Source organism: Saimiri boliviensis, chromosome 2, assembly GCF_048565385.1.
Source record: "Saimiri boliviensis isolate mSaiBol1 chromosome 2, mSaiBol1.pri, whole genome shotgun sequence".
NCBI classification, from domain to species: domain Eukaryota; kingdom Metazoa; phylum Chordata; class Mammalia; order Primates; family Cebidae; genus Saimiri; species Saimiri boliviensis.
In genome coordinates this window covers 39,235,502-39,258,214 of record NC_133450.1, presented here as the reverse complement: position 1 = coordinate 39,258,214, position 22,713 = coordinate 39,235,502, and the positions used below count along the sequence as shown (strand labels likewise).

At 44.2% G+C, this 22,713-nt stretch overlaps 2 protein-coding genes and 1 pseudogene across 7 annotated transcripts in view; 2 read left to right on the top strand and 1 right to left on the bottom strand.

The window, feature by feature from the left end:
* Positions 1 to 15,037, bottom strand: part of ZBTB25 (zinc finger and BTB domain containing 25) — a 109,700-nt gene extending 94,663 nt beyond the window's left edge. The window contains exon 1 of one of the 2 annotated variants that reach the window (XM_003924424.4): positions 14,879 to 15,037. The gene's annotated coding sequence lies outside the window, so the exon portion shown is untranslated. The other variant, XM_074393132.1, reaches the window with a different exon arrangement.
* On the top strand, positions 9,385 to 10,193 carry LOC101051677 (small ribosomal subunit protein eS1 pseudogene; annotated as a pseudogene).
* Positions 15,038 to 15,098: 61 nt separating the features above from the next.
* The window catches only part of ZBTB1 (zinc finger and BTB domain containing 1), a 33,406-nt gene continuing 25,791 nt past the window's right edge, over positions 15,099 to 22,713 (top strand). For 4 of the 5 annotated variants that reach the window (XM_010335149.3, XM_074393131.1, XM_039469359.2 and 1 more), the window contains exon 1: positions 15,099 to 16,160. The gene's annotated coding sequence lies outside the window, so the exon portion shown is untranslated. The remainder of the gene's footprint in view (positions 16,161 to 22,713) is intronic. The other variant, XM_039469358.2, reaches the window with a different exon arrangement.

Here is a 22,713-nt window from a genome sequence, read left to right as displayed (position 1 = left end):
ACTACATATTTAATGTATTAATATGGAATAATCTCCAAGTTTTATTATTATTATTATTACTATTATTATTATTATTATTGAGACAGAGTTTTGTTCTTGTTGCCCAGGCTGGAATGCAATGGCTCGATCTCAGATCACTGCAACCTCTGCCTCCCAGGTTCAAGTGATTCTTCTGCCTCAGACTCCCAAGGAGCTGGGATTACAGGCGTCCGCCACCACGCCCAGCTAATTTTTGTATTTTTAGTAGAGATGGGGTTTTACCATGTTGGCCAGGCTGGTCTCAAATTCCTGACCTCAGGTGATCCACCTGCTGGGATTACAGGCGTGAGCCACCATGCCCGGCCTCCAAGTTATATTATTAAGCTAAAAAAGAATAGCGTAAAACTATATAAAGAAGACAACTATTTATGTAAAAGGAGTGGAGCATTTACTTCAGTTTTTAAAGGTGGGAGAAAAATTTATACATATTCTTGTTTATGTACACATCTCTGGAAAGGTTAAAAGAAACCAGTAAAATGTTCACTTTTGGGAGGGAAAGTAAGGAGAGTCAAGGGTGAGTGGGAAACTCTGTGGTTTGAACTTAAAACCACAAACTTTTAAAATGACATTTAATACAAATACATATCCACCTGTATCCTTTCCCCCTCATTTCACAAAATTATAAAATATTTCAGATAGACAAGGAGTTATAGAGAACAATGTAACAAAGACCCACCCACCCATCTACTACTCAGCCCAGAACATAAACAATACAAAGCCTCTTGGCATCTCTCCCTCATTCTATCCCTCTATACACCTTGCTTCCAAAAGCAACCAGGATCCGGAAAACAGTGTCTATGACTCTCTTTTACGTAACCACATTCTTTCTGAATAAGTAAGTAGCCTTTAACAAGGTACCATGTTTTTAAATTATACATAAATAATATTATACTTTAGAAATCCTGCAACTTGATCCTTTTAACTCTATATTGATGCATTACTAGTAAATCCCACTGAAACCTAATAGTTTCCCCATTCCTCCCCCAATTAAAAAAATAGCAAAACTCTTACCTCTTATCTCATTTTTTAAAAGCCTTTCAGCAGCAATACAATATGAAATAAGATGACAGAAGCTACAGAGACTTGAACCTATCCTCTTAGAATATAAACAAAAATCCAAATTACGAATATTGTTCCAAGAGGCCATTTAACCAAGTCACTACTTATTTGTACTCACCAATTTCCCTGATTCTATGACACCATGAATTTACAGGGAGATTTAAAAAACAAAATAAAATTTTTTTTTTTTTTTTTTGAGACGGAGTTTCGCTCTTGTTACCCAGGCTGGAGTGCAATGGCGCGATCTCGGCTCACCGCAACCTCTGCCTCCTGGGTTCAGGCAATTCTCCTGCCTCAGCCTCCTGAGTAGCTGGGATTACAGGCACACGCCACCATGCCCAGCTGATTTTTTGTATTTTTAGTAGAGACGGGGTTTCACCATGTTGACCAGGATGGTCTCGAACTCTCGACCTCGTGATCCACCCGCCTCGGCCTCCCAAAGTGCTGGGATTACAGGCTTGAGCCACCGCGCCCGGCAAAATTTTTTTTTTTTTTTTGGAGAAGGAGTCTTGCTCTGTGGCCCAGGCTGGAGTGCAGTGGTATAATCTCGGCTCACTGCAGCCTCTGCTTCCTGGGTTCAAGTGATCCTTCTGCCTCACCTTCCCAAGTAGTTGGGATTACAGGAACAAACCACCACGCTTGGCTAATTTTTGTATTTTTAGTAGAGATGGGATTTCACCATGTTGGTTGGCCAGACTGGTCTCGAACACCTGACCTTGGGTGATCCACCTGCCTCAGCCTCCCAAAGAGCTGGGATTACAGGCATGAACTACCACGCCTGGCCTAACAAAATAAAAATCTATATTGACAATTTCAGCATGTGAAAAACGTGTCTTAGAATCAATAAAATGGTTCAAATTGAAGTATCTTAAACTAGCCTTACAGATTGTCTCAAAAAAAACCCAAACCCTCAGATCACAAACATTTTCACCAGTTCTTCCTATTATGTAGTCTAATGAACTACTGAACCATAGGGAAATGAGACACAGCACACTAATAAGCCAACAATACAGGAATCTTATGGTTAATGGTCTACGTGTAACAGTTAAATTTTTCACTTATTCAACAGATATTTTTGAAGAGAAATTTAATAAAGAAAAAACATGTGGGCCGGGCGCGGTGGCTCAAGCCTGTAATCCCAGCACTTTGGGAGGCCGAGGAGGGTGGATCACGAGGACGAGAGATCGAGACCATCCTGGTCAACAAGGTGAAACCCCCGTCTCTACTAGAAATACAAAAAATTAGCTGGGCATGGTGGTGTGTGCCTGTAATCCCAGCTACTCAGGAGGCTGAGACAGGAGAATTGCTTGAACCCAGGAGGCGGAGGTTGCGGTGAGCCGAGATCGCGCCATTGCACTCCAGCCTGGGTAACAAGAGCGAAACTCCGTCTCCAAAAAAACAAAACAAAACAAAACAAAACAAAAAACATGTAAAAGCATGCATCGTACAAGACATGGAGACAGAGAAAAATTACAGATGCTGCACTCAAGATTAAAGGCTCAAAGGAAAGATAAAACATCAAACTATAATTATAATATGAAATAAGGCTGGTGTGGTGGCTCACGCCTGTAATCCCAGCACTTTGGGAGGCTGAGGCAGGCGGATCACCTGAGGTTAGGAATTTGAGACCAGCCTGACCAACATGGAGAAACCCCGTCTCTACTAAAAATACAGAATTAGCCAGCGTGGTGGTGCATGCCTGTAATCCCAGCTATTCAGGAGGTTAGGCAGGAGAATTGCTTGAACCCAGGAGGCGGAGGTTGCAGTGAGCCAAGATTGCACCATTGCATTCCAGTCTGGGCAGCAAGAGTGAAATCTGTCTCAAAAAAGAAAGAAAGAAAGAAAGAAAGAAGAAAGAAAGAGAAAGAAAGAAAGAAAGAACGAAAGAAATGCATTTAGTGCCACAGAGCAGTTACAAAACATGTTATGAGAGGAAGATAAACAGGTAGAAAAAATAAAATGAATAAAATTACTGGGAAGGGTATGAATATTTAGATAATAGATTCAATTTGGCATAGAAAAAAAAGTAACAGAAATAATGAGATGGAGTCAGTTCACAAAGGATACTGAATGTAAGACTAAAAAGTAGTGGGGTGTTTGATATAACTGTAAGATGTTTGAGTAAGAACAGCATGATCAGTTACATTACTCTGTGGGAGGGAGAACAGCATGGTAGTTAAAGCTTGAACTAAAATCAGACAGCTTAAAATTCTAGCTCTGCCATTTACTAGCTACGTGGTCTTGGCAAGACACTTAACTCTCTGGGCCTCTGTTTCACTTAGAAAATATAGATTGACAGTATCTACCTTATAAGTTATTTGAATGGAATGATATAATACACTTAGATAGTGGGGCCCACTGTAAGTGTTTAATAAATACTAGGCATTATCATCATCACCATCATTAGGCATGAGTCAAGACTGCTCTAATAGCAACACATGAAAAATATTAGGGAGGGAAAAGTCATGGAGAAAGAAAAGACTGTCTAGGAGCCTACTAGGATATCAAAGTAATCGCAATGGGAATGAAGGAAGGAATACAAGAGATACATTAGACACAAAACTGACGTGACTTGGCAACAGATTGGACGTGGTCACCACAGAGATCAAATCAAAGGTGAGTCTCAGAATTCCAGCTTGGGTAACTGCAAGAATTCATCTATTCCTTCAGATATCATTTTCAGAGTAACTGCCACATGCTAGGTGTTGCTATAAAGGCTGAGTCCCAGAACACCAGAGAAGAAGAATAGAAACTGGCTTGATAAGAGGTTTTGAGGAGACCCCACCTTGAGGAGAAAAAAAAAAAAAAGGCAGCAGCGAGGTTTCACTTCAGAGAGCCTGAGCTCCAAGTGTCTACCCCAGGATATCCAAGTAGAAATGTTTAGGGATAAGCAGAGAGAAGCAGGGCTAGGCTCTAGAGAGAGCAGAGCCAGAGAGGGAAAAGAGGCCTCTGAAACGACAAGGCTGAAGTAACCAAGTATGAAAATAACAAAGTAGACAAAAAAGTAGAATGAAGTAAGAGGGAAAAAGCTAAGAATTAATCTTTGGAAAACAGAAAAGACACAGTAAGACAGAAGAGGAGAAATAAAAAGCATCTTCATTGAGGAAAGACAATGACCTTGCAGAAAAGAGGTGGCAATGGTGCAAAATACTGAAGAGAGACATGGGGGTGAGGCCTATTACGGACATGTCAAGTGTACTGACCAAAAGATTCCTGGTGACCTCTGACAACAGCACAGGAAAGCAGCAAGGGCAAAATATCTGACTGCAGGGGATGTTAGAAACCAGAGGCTAGGCCAAGCGAGTGGCCAATGCCTGTAATCCCAGCACTCTGGGAGGATGAGGCAAGGGGACCACTTGAGGCCAAGAGTTTGAGACCAGCCTGGACAACATGGTGAGACCCCCGTCTCTACCCAAAATATAAAAGTTAGCCAGGTGTAGGGGCTCATGTCTGTCATCCCAGCTACTTGGGAGGTTGAGGCAGAAGAATCACTTGAGCCCAGGAGGCAGAGGTTGCCGTTAGCCGAGATCCATTGCACTCCAGCCTGTGGGACGGAGCAAGACTCCGTCTCCATAAAAAAAAAAAAAAAAAAGAAAAGAAGAAAAAGAAGCAGGTATAAAGCCTAGACCCAGACAGGAGAGGACAGGACAGGAGATTAAGGGAGCTGCACATAAAAAGAAGACCCAAATGCACCTCTTCCGTTTACATATAAAAGAAATTTGGAGTAATAAACTCTGAAACTTACATAGAGCACTGAAGTTTACAGAGAACTTTTATATACAATAATTTCTCTACTTTGGATTACATTTCTATTAAGCTATCCTCAAATTCAGTGACTTATCTGTCATATCTGATCTGTTAAACCTATTCAATATTTTTTGTTTCAGATATTGCATTTTCAGATGTAAAATTTTCATTTCATTCTTTAGTTTCTAGTACTCTGCTGAGATGTCCTATTTGTTCACAAATACAACCTTATTTTGCTGAACATCCTTGAGGATAATCATAATAGCTGCTTTAAATCTTCTCTGCTAAATCCAACCTTCGGCTCATTGTGGGGTTAGTCTCCATTGATTAGGGTGATAGTTTCTGGATTATAGCCTAGATATTACAGATTGTGGGCCAGGTGCAGTGGCTCACGCCTATAATCCTAGCACTTTGGGAGGCCAAGGTGGGCAGATCACGAGGTCAAGAGATCAACACCAAACTAACCAACATGGTGAGACTCCTCTCTACTAAAAATTGAAAAATTAGCTAGGCGTGGTGGCACGTGCCTGCAGTCCCAGCTACTCAGGAGGCTGAGGCAGGAGAATCACTTGAACCCAGGAGGTAGAGGCTGTATGTAGTGAGCTAAGATGGTGCCACTGCACTCCAGCCTGGTGACAGAGACTCTGTTTCAAAATACAAAACAACAAAAAAAGTATTGCAGATTGTGAAGGGCTATTTATATAGATTATATTTATCAATATTTATATTTAAAATTAAATTTTAAAATATTTAAAATAATAAGCCCATTACACATTTTTTCCTAAAAAATTTTTTTCAAAAATAAGTGAGAAGAGTGGTATTAATTTACATTTTGCAATCCTCTTTAATATCTGGCTTTAACTGATACAGCTAGACTCTCTTACCTGATTCTGCATTCAATCTGTTGTTATATGTTGTTTTGGTTCAAGTATATTGAGAATCTGGTCTCATATAAGGGAGATCCTCATTGACCCATGAAACCTTCAGTGGATCCTTGGACCACACTTTGAGAACTACTGCCCTACACTATTTCTTCTTTTGAGATTGACTTTCTCTCTTGTTGCCTAGGCTGGAATGCAATGACCTGATACTGTCTCACAACCTCCCCATCCTAGGTTTAAGCCACTCTCCTGCCTCAGCCTCCCTAGTAGCTGGGATTACAGGTATTTGCCACCACGCCCAGCTAATTTTTGTATTTTTAGTAGAGACAGGGTTTCTCCATGTTTGTCAGGCTGGTCTCAAACTCCTGACCTCAGGTGATTTGCCCGCTTTGGCCTCCCAAAGTGCTGGAATAATAGGTGTGAGCCACTGCGGAGGGCTTTTTTTGTTTTTGTTTTTGTTTTTTAACTTGTGAAGTAGTAGAGCAGGTACTATTACCTCCATTTTATGGCTGAGGAACCACAGGCTCAGAGAAGGCGAGAAACATACCTGAACTCAAACAACTAGCTATTAAATGGTGCTGGTAATACCTTAAGACTGACTTTAAACCCAGGGCCCTTCCTTCAAAACTCCATCTAGAACTTTCAACATGTATACTAATGGCAGATTTTGCAAATATGTTGACTCAAATAAGGGAGTAAACTTTTCAAGTGTATAAAATCAAACAAATTAAATCTATTTTTTAAAAAAACCACCAAGTACACATGAGGTGCATTCAAACTTGTTTTTTGTTTTTTGGGTTTTTTTTTTTTGAGATGGAGTTTCGCTCTCGTTACCCAGGCTGGAGTGCAATGGCGCGATCTCGGCTCACCGCAACCTCCGCCTCCTGGGTTCAGGCAATTCTCCTGCCTCAGCCTCCTAAGTAGCTGGGATTACAGGCACGAGCCACCATGCCCAGCTAATTTTTTGTATTCTTAGTAGAGACGGGGTTTCACCATGTTGACCAGGATGGTCTCGATCTCTCGACCTCGTGATCCACCCACCTCAGCCTCCCAAAGTGCTGGGATTACAGGCTTGAGCCACCGCACCTGGCACTCAAGCTTGTTTTATATCAGTATTTACCATATTTGAAACTTTTTTTTTTTTTTTTTTGAGACGGAGTTTCGTTCTTGTTACCCAGGCTGGAGTGCAATGGCGCGATCTTGGCTCACCGCAACCTCCGCCTCCTGGGCTCAGGCAATTCTCCTGCCTCAGCCTCCTGAGTAGCTGGGATTATAGGCACGCGCCACCATGCCCAGCTAATTTTTTGTATTTTTAGTAGAGACGGGGTTTCACCATGTTGACCAGGATGGTCTCGATCTCTTGACCTCGTGATCCACCCTCCTCGGCCTCCCAAAGTGCTGGGATTACAGGCTTGAGCCACCGCGCCCGGCTTTGAAACTTTTAAAACTTTAAAAATATTTATTTAAAATAGCAATAATAAAACCATTACATTTTTTTCATATTTTTTCTAAAAAAATTTTTAGAGACCTTTTATGTTGTAATATACCAGATTTTACTTCAAATCAATAGCTCCATTCCACTGCAAAATTATTAGAACATTTTCTAATATAACCTACTTTAAAAATTATTAGTTAAGCTTTTTGTATAGCCTTTGCTTATCATTCTTTGACCTTCTATTTTATTTTCTCTAGTATGTGAAACAGCTAACATTTCTCATAAATACAAAAAGAGCTTAGAAGTTACATTTGAGAATTTCTGGTGTTTTTCTTTTTTCTTTTTGTTTTTGAGACAGAGTCTCACTCTGTCATCAAGGCTGGAGTGCGATGGCGCGATCTCGGCTCACCACAACCTCTACCTCTTGGGTTCAAGCAATTCTCCTGCCTCAGCCTCACGACTAGCTGGGAGTAGCTGGGAGTAGCACGAGTAGCATGCCACCACGCCCAGCTAATTTTCTGTATTTTTAGTAGAGATATGGTTTCATGGTGTTAGCCTGAATGGTCTCCTGAGCCCGTGATCTACCCGCCTCAGCCTTCCAAAGTGCTGGGATTACAGGCCTGAGCCACCGTGCCCGGCGAGAATTTCAAGATGTGAGAGAAATTATGAAAAAATAAGGTATCATTTTATTATACTTATAAATACTAGAATCAAAATGTAAGTGTGCTACATTTTTAAATGTTTTATCTGTTAGCTAAGTGATACATTATTATAATAGATTTAGCACTGATATTTAAGAGATTACAAAAAACCTTCTTTACTTTCTCGACTGTAGTAACTCTGGATTACTTCAAACTAAGATGGAACAACTTTATACTAGTATCTATGTTTAAAGTTAGCTTGATATTCAATATACATCTTTGATTTTTATTTATTTAGAAAAATCTATTGTACTAGACTGGACTCTCAGATCTATGGTAGCTAGCCTGATATCCTGGACTGTACAGCTCTTCATTCTCTCAGGCGGTAAGAATCCTTAATAAAAAAGGAACAAAAAGAGCAAGACAACTGTTTCTGCAGGAAAACAGTCTTAAGATATTTTTTCTGTCAACGCTTACCACTGAGACTTTATGATGAATTATCATTCAGACAAGGAGTCAAGAAAGTTGGCAGAGGAATATGTATAGTGTTTTTGAGCTACTTACTCATGGCTATAAATACAAAGGCAAAAGCAAAATAATCCAAGTGCCATATGATAAAAGACTTTATATAGCAACTAACTTTTTAATGGAACTTTCACATGACCGTAGAGGTGTGACATTTAATTACCCAGAGAATGAAAGAATGTTTGTAGAAATCATTTTATTCTGAAACAGAGGCTCTTACTGCTGACTACACTGTAAACCGTCTATGAAGAACTATATTGACCTCTGAGTCCCAACCCGGACTTAGCCCAAACCGAATTGCTAGGGGTGACGCACAGGATTTTTTTTTTTTTTTTTTTTTTGAGATGGAGTCTTGCTCTGTCACTGGGCTGGAGGGCAGTGGCATGATCTTGGCTCACTGCAACCTCCACCTCCCAGGTTCAAGGGATTCCCCTGCCTCAGACTACCGAGTAGTTGGTACTACAGGTGTGCACCACCATGCCCAGCTAATTTTTTGTATTTTTTAGGAGAGATGGGGTTTCACCATGTTGGCCAGGATGGTCTCAACCTTGTGACCTCATGATCCTCCTGCCTTGGCCTCCCAAAGTGCTGGGATTACAGACGTGAGCCACTTTGCCTGACCCAGAGATTCTTTTTTTAAAAAGCTTCCCAGGTGATTCTAACGTGACACCTCAGTTAAGAACCACTGCCTGGCCCTTTTGGCTCTCTGAGCAGCACCATGGCGGTTGGCAAGAACAAGTGCTTTACGAAAGGCAGCAAAAAGGGAGTGAAGAAGAAAGCGGTTGATCCATTTTTTTTCTTTTTTTTTTTTGAGACGGAGTTTCGCTCTTGTTACCCAGGCTGGAGTGCAATGGCACGATCTCAGCTCACCGCAACCTCCGCCTCCTGGGTTCAAGCAATTCTCCTGCCTCAGCCTCCCGAGTAGCTGGGACTACGGGCGTGCGCCACCATGCCCAGCTAATTTTTGTATTTTTAGTGGAGACGGGGTTTCACCATGTTGGCCAGGATGGTCTCGATCTCTTGACTTCGTGATCCACCCACCTTGGCCTCCCAAAGTGCTGGGATTACAGGCATGAGCCACCGTGCCCAGCCAGTTGATCCATTTTCTAAGAAAGATTGGTATGATGTGAAAACACCCACTATGTTCAATATAAGAAATATTGGAAAGACGCTAGTCACCAGGACCCAAGGAACCAAAATTGCATCCGATGGCCTCAAGGGCCTAGTGTTTGAAGTTAGTCTTGCTGATTTGCAGAATGATGAAGTTGCATTTAGGAAATTCAAGCTGATTACTGAAGATGTTCAGGGCAAACACTGCCTAACTTCCATGGCATGGATCTTACCCGTGACAAAACGCGTTCCATGGTCAAAAAATGGCAGACAATGATTGAAGCTCATGTTGACGTCAAGACTACCGATGGTTACTTGCTTTGTCTGTTCTGTGTTGGTTTTACTAAAAAACACAACAATCAGATACGGAAGACCTCTTATGCTCAGCACCAACAGGTCCGCCAAATCCGGAAGATGATGGAAATCATGACCCAAGAGGTGCAGACAAATGACTTGAATGAAGTGGTCAATAAACTGATTCCAGACAGCATTGGAAAAGACATAGAAAAGGCTTGCCAATCTATTTATCCTCTCCATGATGTCTTCGTTAGAAAAGTAAAAATGCTGAAGAAGCCCAGGTTTGAATTGGGAAAACTCATGGAGCGTCATGGTGAAGGCAGTAGTTCTGGAAAAGCCACTGGGGATGAGACAGGTGCTAAAGTTGAACGAGCTGATGGATATGAACCACCAGTCCAAGAATCTGTTTAAAGTTCAGACTTACAATAGTGGCAAATAAAAAGTTATTTGTGAAAGAAAAAAAAAAAAAAAAAAAGAACCACTGCCTCAGAAGAACAGGGGACCAAGGAAACTCAAGAGAGTATTTCATACGCTATAATTACATTGATATTTAAGAGATTATAAAACCTTCTTTACTTTCTAGATTGTAGTAACTCTGCATTAGTTCAAACTAAGAACAACTTTATACTAGTCTCTATAAATAAGCAATTTCATAAGAGTGTTCAAAGTGTGGAAATTATGCTGGCTACATTAAATGAACAAATATCAACAACTGTAATTCTAACTTTTTTTTTTTTTTTTTTTTTGAGATGGGAGTTTTCGCTCTTGTTATCCAGGCTGGAGTGCAATGGCGCGATCTCGGCTCACCGCAACCTCCACTTCCTGGGTTCAGGCAATTCTCCTGCCTCAGCCTCCTGAATAGCTGGGTTTACAGGCACGTGCCACTGTGCCCAGCTAATGTTTTATATTTTTAGTAGAGACAGGGTTTCACCATGTTGACCAGGATGGTCTCGATCTCTTGACCTCGTGGCCCAGCCTAACTGTAAAACTTTAAACTAAAATATTGGCCAGATTAAGAAACGAAAGTGCTTCTAGGCCAGGCGCAGTGGCTCACGCCTATAATCCCAGCACTTTGGGAGGCTGAGGCAGGTGGATCACCAGGTCAAGAGATCAAGACCATCCTGGTCAACATGGTGAAACCCTTTCTCTACTAAAAATACAAAAATTAGCTGGGCAGGGTGGTGCATGCCTATAGTCCCAGCTACTTGGGAGGCTGAGGCAGGAGAATCGCCTGAACCCAGGAGGCAGAGGTTGCGGTGAGCTGAAATCACGCCATTGCACTCCAGCCTGGGTAACAAAAGTGAAACTCCGTCTCAAAAAAAGAAAAAAAAAAAGAAATAAAAGTGCTCCTAAACTGGCAGGATGGGCATGGGTGGGAAGGTGGAGGAATACACTATTTTCAGACTTCTTTTCAAATAGTATTTAGGAAAAAGAAGTATTTACTCTCTTACTCCATTACAACTAGATTAGATTTCATAACATCTAAAAATGATACAGAAATTCCAAATCTGAAAATACGGTTTCAGATAAAATCTGCTGTAATTCCAGACATCTGCTCATTAAGATCTACCGAGAATATCAGCGAAGAGGGTATGAAGTGGACATGGTAATGAAACAGGAAAAGTAGTTATGCTCTAGAAACCTTTAATGAAACTGGGAAATGTTAGTTTGGGGCCTCCTGCCTGTTGACAAACACAGCCTACCTCCAAGCATCTCTAACTCCCTTCTAACCAACGTTACACTGTAGGATGCCTCACAGAGCCAAGCACACAGCATACTAACAACAGTAAGTGCAAATTGTTAACAGACCTTTTAAAAAAAATCAGAACTCTGAGAAAAAAAGGAAAAGATTCTTCTTAGTCCATTAAAGATAGACCAAATTTCTGAAAGAAAAAATAAGGTACTAAAAGGACAGGAAAAAGCTGGAAAATGACAATGCTAGTACAAACCTAGAATACAGTACAGACAAGAGTGGCTAAAACTTCTGGATACAGGAAAACCAATATTTTTTTTGCAACAGAACTGTACTCCTATGAACACATTACTCAACTGGGCTAATAAAACCCTTTGCTTAAAGTGCCTGCAATTTTTCAGAAGGAACAAAACATACATGCATGACTGATTTGTAAACAGAGAAGAAATGAATTAGAAAAATAACTGAATACTCTAAGAACTTTTTCTCCAACTAAGGCAAAAAAAAAAAGGGGGAAAGAAAATTCATGCTAGCAAAGGGAAAGCAGAAGTGTAAATAAATGCCTGTAATCCCAGCACTTTGGGAGGCCAAGGAGGGTGGATCACCTGAGGTCAGGAGTTCAAGACCAGCCTGGCCAACTTGGTGAAACCCCCTCTGTACTAAAAATACAAAAAGTAGCCAGGTATGGTGGTAGGCGCCTATAATGCCAGCTACTAGGGAGGCTGAGGCTGGAGAACAGCTTAAACATGGGAGGCGGAGGCTGCAATGAGCCGAGATCACACCACTGCACTCCAGCCTGGGTGACAGAGGTAGATTCTATCTCAGAAGAAAAAAAAAAAAAAAAAGTGTAAATAAATGTAATTAATAATCCTGAAACTGATGTTTGCTTCACACACTTTCTCCTTCCTCCCCTATCCCTAAGCAGGTTCAAGTAGCAAAATCTTTCCTTTCTTAAGGATACTACTATTATTCTGGTTATTTTCAAAACCTATTATTACAATAAATAAATACTATATGCAAGGCCTTGTGCTAAGTGCTCTATATACATTATCTCTTTCAATCTTCACTGTGATGACTAATGTGTTATTTTCATTTCCATTTTACAAATAAGGAAGAATCCTAGGCTTAGGACACACAATTAGCAAATGGAATAAAGCGAAGATAAAAAGCTAGGTCTGTCTCCATAGCTTCTGCTAATAAACTGAAGGAGTATTTTCTTAGCTTTCTCTTCTTAAAAGACTGAAGTTCACATGCTATTTGGAATAAATATGCAGAAAAGGGGCACAGGAAGTGGTGTAGAAAGCACTATAATTTATCAAGATAAGAGCACCTGCACTGCTTTTTTAAAACAAGGAAAAAATCTGCATTCATATAAAACCCCAAGTCTTTTCTACCCTGTTATTGCTAAAACGGACAAGTTGGTCAGGCACCCGCTACGGATGGTAGTAAATAAATCACTTTGGTTCAGTGGTGGGGAGGGCATTATGCAACACTTCCCAGCACAGCCCTGGCCAGGATATTTTACCGCCAAGGCACTTGGGCCCCTCCCCTCAGCTAGACAGCCTGGCTCCTTCACATTCCCCTCAGGAGATAGGGTGGAAGCTCACAGCTCCACTTTGTAAGGCATAGAGGGCAGCTGAAAGTCCTGCTTGGCCTCTCTGGGCAACCACAGGCGCCAATAAATCAGCCACAGGCGATTCTCATTCCCTTCCTGGCTGAAGCAGGAGCAAGACATAACGCAAAAGAGCACTGATTGGACTTGAGAGCTAAGTGATCTTAAATTCTACTGCAAATAACTACATTACCACAGCCAGGTAATGAGCCTGTTTCTTAAGGCTAGTAACACGAAGACAGTACCATCTCCTTTTTGGTAAACATACAAAGTTCATCTATGAAACTGGCCAGTATGAGACTTGGCCCTCTGCAACTACTCAGTAAACAGCGGCCCAACTTGGGCAGAATCTATCTCTACTACATGCAAATAAGACATTCAAGGAAGACTGGACAAAAAAGGTGTAGCAGGTACCCTCTCTGCTTTCTTCCCGACCATACCTTGATATTTCACTGATTCCCAGCTCTCAGTTCTATCCCATCAGTATTCTGTTCCTTATTGAGAAGCTGATGTCCGATCATGGATTCATGATTTACCCTTAACTAAAATATGTCCAGATTGTTAAAGACGACTTTGATGCCTTAACATAAGGAAGCAACCAAGGCTGTAAATGATCATTATTTTTGCAGAGAATAGCAATTAAATTTTGGGGGGGTGCCGGGGGGGGGGTGTAGGCTTTTAGCTCCAAAAATACACCATAGGCGGCCTACCTCACCTAGAAATACTATCAACCCCACTATTCCAGAGCCATCACACAGTGGCCATGCCTGATTTCTCCATGACCTGAATCAACCCAAGTATAATGATCTCCGGCAGATACACTCTCTACAGGTGAGTGGGTGAAACTGGCACTGCAGTCCTGGCATGGTGGAGAGTGCAATCACCAAGGTGTCTGGAGTCTTGGAGTCTAGCTATCAAGAAATGTAGCTAGCTCCAGCTACATCTCGCTCTTCAGGCCTGGTGTCTTCTCTGTAAAACGAGAGGAATGCAACAGATTTTATAAGGCACCACCTCTCGCCTCTAAAATTTGAGATTCCAAAGTGTACTTTATCCACTTGACAGAATCTTGTAAGAGAATCAACAGCTCTGCCATAAGGACTTGAGTCTCAAGAGAAAGAATGCTACATTTAATCCCTTAGGGAGATCCAGGCGCTAACTGTGGAAACATGCTACGTGCTATCAGGTTCCAGGTACTAGGTTGCCTTACGAGCTGCCTCCGCAACTGATAACACCTGATTACTCTAAATAATGAGTGCTAGAGAAGGCGATGATAAGATGGTGCAAGTTTCGAAAAGAAAAACTGGATTTGCTTAAAACGAGATAAACACAATTTTAAGATAAAAAAGAAATCAATTATGAGGGCCGGGGCGGAGAGTCTTCTTGCCCTAGAAACTATGTAATCACAAGCTGGGAGTGGAAACAGTAGCCGCAGCGTCCTCGCAGCATCTGGAAAGTCGCCCACTCGTAAGAGGGGTCGGCACCAGCCGGGAGACGGCGCAGGCCTAGTGGGGGTTCCTGCTGGGGGTCGCACCCGGACCCGTAGCGGGGACGGCTCCGCGCCTTCGCAGCACCCCGTGCGCCACCCAGAATCAGGCCCCGGCGGCTGCTCCGAGGAGCAGCGAAGGGTGGCTCTGGGCATCGTCGGCCCTGCGCTCACTCGCGGGTGCTATTTTCCTCCTGTGCCCTGCCTGACATTTCAATCGGACCAAAAACACCCCTCTCCCAAGCTACTTGCATCTGTCCCGCGACCGGTGAAGCTGCAGGCCGCCGCCCTGGGCGGCTCGCGGCGGGAGGGACTGAACCCAGGGCAGCCTACAGGGGCTGGGCCGCGTCGCTTACCCAGACGCCGCCGCGGCGGCAGGCCGACTCCTCCGTGCAGGAGGGGCGGGCTCCCACGCCACGCACGGCAAGCGGTGGCGCCGGCTCACGCACCCGCGGGCCGCTCTCGCGCGGCTTCCCGCGCCAGCAGCCCGCGATGGCCCCACGTGACCGCGTGCCTGGTTAGAACGAGGGGCGCTGGGGCCAGGGTGTGCGTGCGTGCGTGCGTGCATACGTGCGCGCCCTCCCGCCCGCCTGAGTGGCCGGGCGGGGGTCGGCCTGCGCTCTGAGCGCCGCCGCTACAGTTCGCAGTCGTGACTCTGTAGGCGGAAGCGTAGGGACAAGTCTGAGCGTCACAGGCTCCCCACAAACAACCGCGTGACCCGGGGACTTTCCCCAGGGTGTGCAAAAGCACAGGCACCCCCTCAGTTCTGGGGTGAAGGTGGGGGTGGGGAAGGATGCGCCCGCGTGTTCGCTGGGGAAGGGATGAGGGCGCCGGGCCAGGGAGGGCGAGCCGCGGGAGCCTGGGTGGAGAGGCGGGCTAGGCGAGGTGGGGCTTGGCGGGGAAGTGAGTCAGGGCCAGAGGCGGACAGGCCCGTGGATGGTGGGGTGAGGGAGCGCGGGGACTGGACGACCCTGAACCGACGGGACAGGGTGAGGTTGCCGGAGCACCCGAGGCGGACTGCGAGGGACGGCCCAGCTGTTGGGCCCAACAGGGCAGGGGGCTGACATCTGGACGGAGTGGGAAAGCAGCCTCGCATCCTGCCCTGGGGAGTCGGGAGGAGCCCAGTCCCATCCAGCTGTGCAAACAGGAGGAGGGGCAGGAGGTCCCAAGCCTAACCTTGGGAGAGGGGCGAGAGGGGTGGTCGAGCCGCCGTCGGCTCGACGGGCCCCCGCGGTGCGGGTTGCGCCAGCCTCCTAGGAGCCCGACGCAGAAACTTGTTGCAACAAACAGGCGACCGCGGGTGCCCCTAGCAGCCAGCGGCAGAGTGGGTGGGCGGGCGAGAGGGAGGGGAAGGCTGGCGGACGCCGCAGCGAACTGGTGGGCAGACCCGGAGTCGCCGCGTAAGCGGGGCCGGCTCAGTGCGGTGCGGCAGGCGCGGCTGTGCGGCAGCGGAAGTCCTTTGTTGCAGCACAGTCCCTGGCAGAGCCAGAGCCTCTCCGCGCAGCCCAGCCCGAGCGCCGAGCGCCGCGCGCCGCCGCCACTGCAGCTCTCGGCCCCTTCACCTCCGCCCGCCTTTCCCGCGACTGATTTGCCTTAAACTCCCTAAAATCTCCGCAGCTCTGGTTCCCGCTGCGGCCGGTAAGTATTTGCCAGTTGTGGGGCTATTCGCGCAACTTTGGCCCGGGCTGGAGGGCGACGGGCCCTGGGCCTGGCGGAGTGCGGGGCCAGAGCGGCGCCGACCCGTGCGGGGAGCCAGAGCGCGGCGGACGCGCTGCGAGGATCCGGCGACGGGCGGCTGCCAGGCCGCCTGCTTGCTGCCGGCGCGTCAGGTCCCGGGCTTGCGGCCTCCCCGGGTCGGAGGCGAAGCCCCTACGGAGACTAGTTCCCAAATTAGTTACCTTCTTTTCTTTCTTTCTCTGCCTTTATTTTTTTCGAGGGGGGAGGGGAGGTGTAGACGGGAGGCGGGAGAACGCGGTTGATTGACGTGCCCAGAGCCCGCTTCTCTCAACTTACAGCTGCGGCTCCGCGGCGGGTGGGAGGGGAAGTGTCCCGGAGCCCGAGGCTGCAGACTTGGGCGCGCTCCGAGGGAGGAGGCGTAAGAGCTCTGCACATTCTCGCTACGCTCTTTCCCACCCCCTCTCGCTGGCACACACGCTTTTTGTTCAGCAAAAAGTGGAAGGTCTGAGTTTGGGAATTTTCAGTGGAAAAGATGTTTCCTGAGAAGGAAGTGCTTTCGCTTGCAGGGTGGGCGCTTACTAGAAGTTCGGTAAATGTGTTGGATGCAGAACGGGAGTCGTTACTACTAAAGTATGTAGGCAGGTTCTGAGCTCAGCCACCCCACCCAGTCTTCCTTTCTACCTAAGCAATGCGTGTACATGAAGGGTTGACATGACATTTTCTAAATTGGGCGCGTCAGGAAGAGGTTGATGAAAATCCTTGACGTTTTCCGGGACATTTGTATGTGTGTGATAATATTCCTAAATCGAGTTTCAGTGTGGCGGTACTTCAGTGAGTGCAGTTCTTCATTGGTGTTAGTGTATTTCCATACGGTATGTATCACAAGAACAGCTTTGACACTCGAACCCAAGGACTAGTCCGAGGCTTTTTAAGGCAACCTAGAATCAATGTCTTGAGCTAAAGCTGGAGGGACTCTGGAGCAGATTTGGTGAAGCATCATGTAGTTCTCATAACTTACAAAGCAAGTCACAGTTTTCTTTGAAACGGAGAAATTATATTCTATAAAGTTTTGTCAGTGCAAATAGATATGACCTGGAGAAATGGGGAGAATTGAGTACAAAAAAGATGAAGCTTGCTGGATGGCTGGCCATCATTTGCTCAGAACCTCAAAACTTTGCTTTCGAATCACTTTCTGGATATCTAATAAAGTCTCAATAAGAACTGGATGACTTTGGGAGCTAGTAAGGGGTTTCCTTCTCTTAAAGAAACAGGAAACTGGGCCGGGCACGGTGGCTCACACCTGTAATCCCAGCACTTTGGGAGGCTGCGGTGGGCGGATCACCTGAGGTCAGGAGTTCGAGACCAGCCCTGCCAACATTTCGCTTGAACCCTGGAGGCGAAGGTTGCAGTGAGCCGAGATGGCACCACTGCACTCCAGCCTGGGTGAGAAGAGAGAGACTCTGTCCCCCCCCCCAAAAAAAAAGAAAAAAAAAAAAGAAAAACAGGAAACTGCAGCATAGTGAAGGTGAAATGCTTTTCCAAAGATTAATAAACATAAAGCCTACCATAGGGCCTTCAGTTAACCTCTTACATTCATTTTACGAGCAGACTTTCTCCATTAATACCACATTTTCATGATATTGAATAACTCAGATTGCACAGTCTTTCCTAAAGCCTTTCTGTTCTTCCCACTTCTAATATGATGGCCTACTTTTTTGGGGGTTTTGTGGGGAAGGGACTGGTGTATCATTGTCAGAGAAAAGAGAAACCATGTTTAACAAGGGCTTTGGCAGAGCATGAGCACAGTCACAACCACTTGCTCTTGACCTTGTGCTTTGATTTCACTTTAACACTGCTAAAATTTGGTACTGTTTATTCACTCTCCTCTTTTGCCAGGCTCTGGGGAAGATACAGTTCATGGCCCTTTTTAAGAGTATCTCGTGTTCTTTGCAGCACTATTTCCCTTTCTAATGTGCATGAGAAAAGAAGTACCTGCTTTCAGGCTTGCCCTCTAGCAAGGAAAAGCACTAAGCCTTTGCTATTCACCTTCTGGTGCAAAGGGGAGGAAACTATCTGGTATAGAAATACAGAAAAATTCCCATAGATTTTTGTTAAGCTGCAATCTGTTGTCTTCCCAAAAAATTGAGGTGTATTTGAGAAACATTTTATTGAGAGGTCACTTTGGTCTTTATAGAATGTTTTCTGACATTTTCTTCTGTGCTAGTATCTCACACTGTTTTCTTATATTCTTATGTGAACCAAATTAAGGGTTACTCATGTCTATTTTTTGTCCATATGGAAATAATTTATTATAAAATCCATGCTCTTTGTAAAAATCCAGCCTATACTGAAGTACATAAAATGCAAAAATGAAAGTCATTTTGACTCCCACTCTACAGAGATAATCACTGTGTACAATCAATTCTTTGTTTAAAACATGAGAAGCAACATTTGATCACAGCCATGCTGCTGTGTGTGTCTCACTCTGCCTGGGGATGGCCTTTGGTGATTCATGGACTCATGTTCTGTGTTCACATTACTCAGGTTGATAAGAATTGCCAGGTAGAGGAAAGGGGAGGGTTTTGCATTGGGCTAATTTAAAATTATTTGATTAAGTAACAGACCTGAGAGTTTAAATATAACTGGGCTGCTATTTTAGGTTTGTCCTTATTAAGTACTGACTGTACCAGGGCGGGCTTGTTTTCATACTTTGTTCATGTTAATGTTGTCCAGCATCTGATGGATTGATTTATAGCATCAAAACAAAACCAAACCCTCACCTTTAGAGAGTTTCATAATTTAGGAAGGAGTGCGTATATTTGCTGTGAAGACCACTGCCAATGTGTCCCTGTGCTGATAAGGGATGGGGTTCCCTCTTGATCAGCACCAAAGATTGCATGCTGAACATATGAAAGGAAATTAGAGGAAAGAAAGGCCAATCACTGTTTTCAGATGTGGCATGAGAGAGACTGATACGGGGGAGGGGGCAGCAGGGACTCACTCCTTAGCCATGTGTTTTTTGTTTTTTTTTGTTTTTGTTTTTGTTTTTGAGACGGAGTTTCACTCCTGTTACCCAGGCTGGAGTGCAATGGCACAATATCAGCTCACCGCAACCTCCGCCTCCTGGGTTCAGGCAATTCTCCTGCCGCAGCCTCCTGAGTAGCTGGGATTACAGGCACGCACCACCATGCCCAGCTAATTCTTTTGTATTTTTAGTAGAGACGGGGTTTCACGATGTTGACCAGGATGGTCTCGAGCTCTTGACCTCATGATCCACCTGCCTCGGCCTCCCAAAGTGCTGGGATTACAGGCTTGAGCCACCGCGCCCGGCCAGCCATGTGTATTTAAGAAGAATGAACTGTGAAGAAGTTGATGATCTAAAAACAAAACCCCAAAATAGTACATAGAATGTTAATTACAACATTGCTTATTTGAGGATGTTGGGGACATGGGTGGTTTTTATACTACTCTTTGAATTTAAAATTGTTTTCAAAATAAAATTTGAAGATTAAAGAATTATCAACTAGATTTTCTTTTGTCTATATGAGGTGCATGCAGTCCTAATTAGAGATAACTGAAAGGCTCCATTCCCACTTTGAATCTTAAGTATTATAAGAGGGCATACTTTGGTGGACAGTCGGAGTCAGCAAATGGATGGGGATTTAGGGAAGGGACACGACATTCTCCTTGCAAGATGGGGCAGTAAGAGAATGATGAGAGCTTTTAGATTTATGAAAAAGGGGACTCTGGGAGGCTTAGAATGTTCCAAAGGAGGACTTCAGTTAATAGTCATATTCAGAAGAGTGTTGTCTGGTTTACACAAACTGAAACTTAGGGCTTTGAATCAAGAGTCTCAGCTTCTACTTACATACTTACAAGATAAGCAATTTCGGGGAAGTCAACCACTGAACCTGTTTCTTCATTTGCAAAATGAGGATAATAAAGATACCTATCTCAGGGTGGTTGTGAGATCAGTTGTATAATGTATGATGCTTTGTAACTTTTCAACCACTATATAAAAGTTGCCGTGATTGAAATAAACAAAAAATTGATAAGCAAAATAAAACTTACCTGTTTAAACATTTATTCAAAAATTTATCAAATATCAACTAAATGTCAGACATTTGGTAATGACTAAGATACTGCCGTAATCTCAAGGAGCTTACAATAAAGCAGGCGAGCCAAGTAGTTGCAATACCTGCCTTAAGTGTGGTAATAAATAGGGCATCCCGGTTTGGATGATGCATTATTGGTACCATATAGTTGTATGTATGGGTTGTTTTGGCAGTACAGAAGAGAGACATCTGCCTCACCCTAAGATCAGAAGAAACTTAAGAGGCCAGGCACAGTGCCTCTTGCTTATAATCCCAGCACTGTGGGAGGCCTCGGCAGGTGGATTGTTTGGTCTTAGGAGTTTTGAGACCAGCCTGACCAACGTGGAGAAACCCTGCCTCTACAAAAAAATACAAAAATTAGCTGGGCGTGGTAGCGCATACCTGTAGTCCCAGCTATTTGGGAGGTTGAGTTGGGAGGAATGCTTGAGCCTGGGAGGCGAAGGTTGCAGTGAGCTGAAATTGTCCCATTGTACTCCAGCCTGGGTGACAGAGCCAGACCCTGTCGCAAAAACAGACAAACAAACAAAACTTCCCAGAGTTAGTTGAACAATGGAAGGTTCTAAGCAAAAGAAGAGCATGTGTGAAATGGCAAGGCTTTTGCTGTGTTAGATTATTTGGGATGGGGGGAATCTTAAATTTAAGGCTTAAGAATGGAGTTAAGCGTCAGAATGAGCATACATTTTATGATACTTTTTACTGGTTTCATTTTGCTGACTTTTTTTTTTTTTTTGAGACGGAGTTTTGCTCTTGTTACCCAGGCTGGAGTGCAATGGTGCAATCTCGGCTCACCGCAGCCTCCACCTCCTGGGTTCAGGCAATTCGCCTGTCTCAGCCTCCTGAGTAGCTGGGACTACGGGCACGTGCCACCATGCCCAGCTGATTTTTGTATTTTTAGTAGAGACGGGGTTTTACCATGTTGACCAGGATGGTCTCGATCTCTTGACCTCGTGATCCACCCGCCTTGGCCTCCCAAAGTGCTGGGATTACAGGCTGAGCCACCGCGCCTGGCCCTCATTTTGCTGACTTTTAATTATGAGTGATGTTTTCAGGATTTTGGTTTGAATTAAACAAAACTGGAGCCACAAAATTGGAAACAATACAATTTTTATAAAAAATGTGTAGGATCTGCTCAAAGAAGGAAACTGGCCAGTCCCTCCCATCATCATAGAAAGAGCTGCCTCACTAGTTATTCATTCAGTAACATTTACTGAATACTTAATACTCCAGAGAAATGAGAAAGCCAAAGTCCTTGCGTTAAAGTTGCTCACAATCTCATGGGGGAGACCACTACATAATTATAGTGAGTTCTTATTTAGCATTTACTCTATGAGAAATACTACTTCACAATAACCCTTAAGATCTAGAAAGGATTACCATCCTTACTTTGATGAGAGATTGAAGCACAAATTGAATAAGCAACTTACTCAAGGTCACACAGTTAATAAGTGGCAGAGCCAGAATTTGAACCCAGGCAGTCTAATTAGTTTGTGCTTTAATGCCTGCTTTATGTAGCTGTTCTGATTATTAAGATATAATGTAATAAGTGCAAAATAAGGAGATAATACACAGTGAGATCAAAACCTCAAATAGTGGGAGAGAAAGGTCTTACAGAGGCTTTCTGCAGGAGGTGATAAACTGATTTTTAAATGATACGTGGGAGGTTCAGACCCAAAGAACCAATTGGCATGAGTAAAACTGGAGGGGAGGTAAGAAATACATGAAGTATATTGAGTGTGTGTGGAGGAGGGTGGAGGTGGTGACAGGCAGTTTTTTGTTTCTTGAACATGAAGTTTGAAGCAGGAAGTAGCTAAACATGTAAGACTCGATGGGTGAGCATGGGGGCTTTGTATGCTTCAATAATGATTTTATACGTTAGCCTGAGGCTATGTGAGGGGAACCATGGTGGAAGGGTGTGATCTGATTTTTCTTCTTCATGAATCATCAAAACAGCATTGCTCTGGGAGGAAAAAAGAATTATCTGAGAGTGAATGATTTGAGGGACTGGTTGAGGAGCCTATGTTAATAACTCAGGAGTGATAATAGAGACCTCATGAGGGCAGGGAAGGTAGGGATGGAATAGATGGGCAGTTTTGAGAAACAGTTAATGGGAAAATCAGCAGTACTTAATGGTCGATTATGAGGGAGAAGCTCTAGGCAGCTCCCAAGTCGTCTGGGTGATTGGTATGTAGTGGTGTCAGCTGGAGGGGGGGCGGTATTTTTAACTGTGTTCTAGGCAAAATCTAAGTCCACAGAATTAGCACTTTGAAATAGGAGTCCTGCAAAACAAACCCTAAGAGTACTAATGCCATGTGCAATAAGGGACTTCCTGGTAAAGCACTTGTAGCTGGGAAGTGCTTACTCTTTACACAGTGCCCTCTGGTGGTCAGAAGATGCTGTGC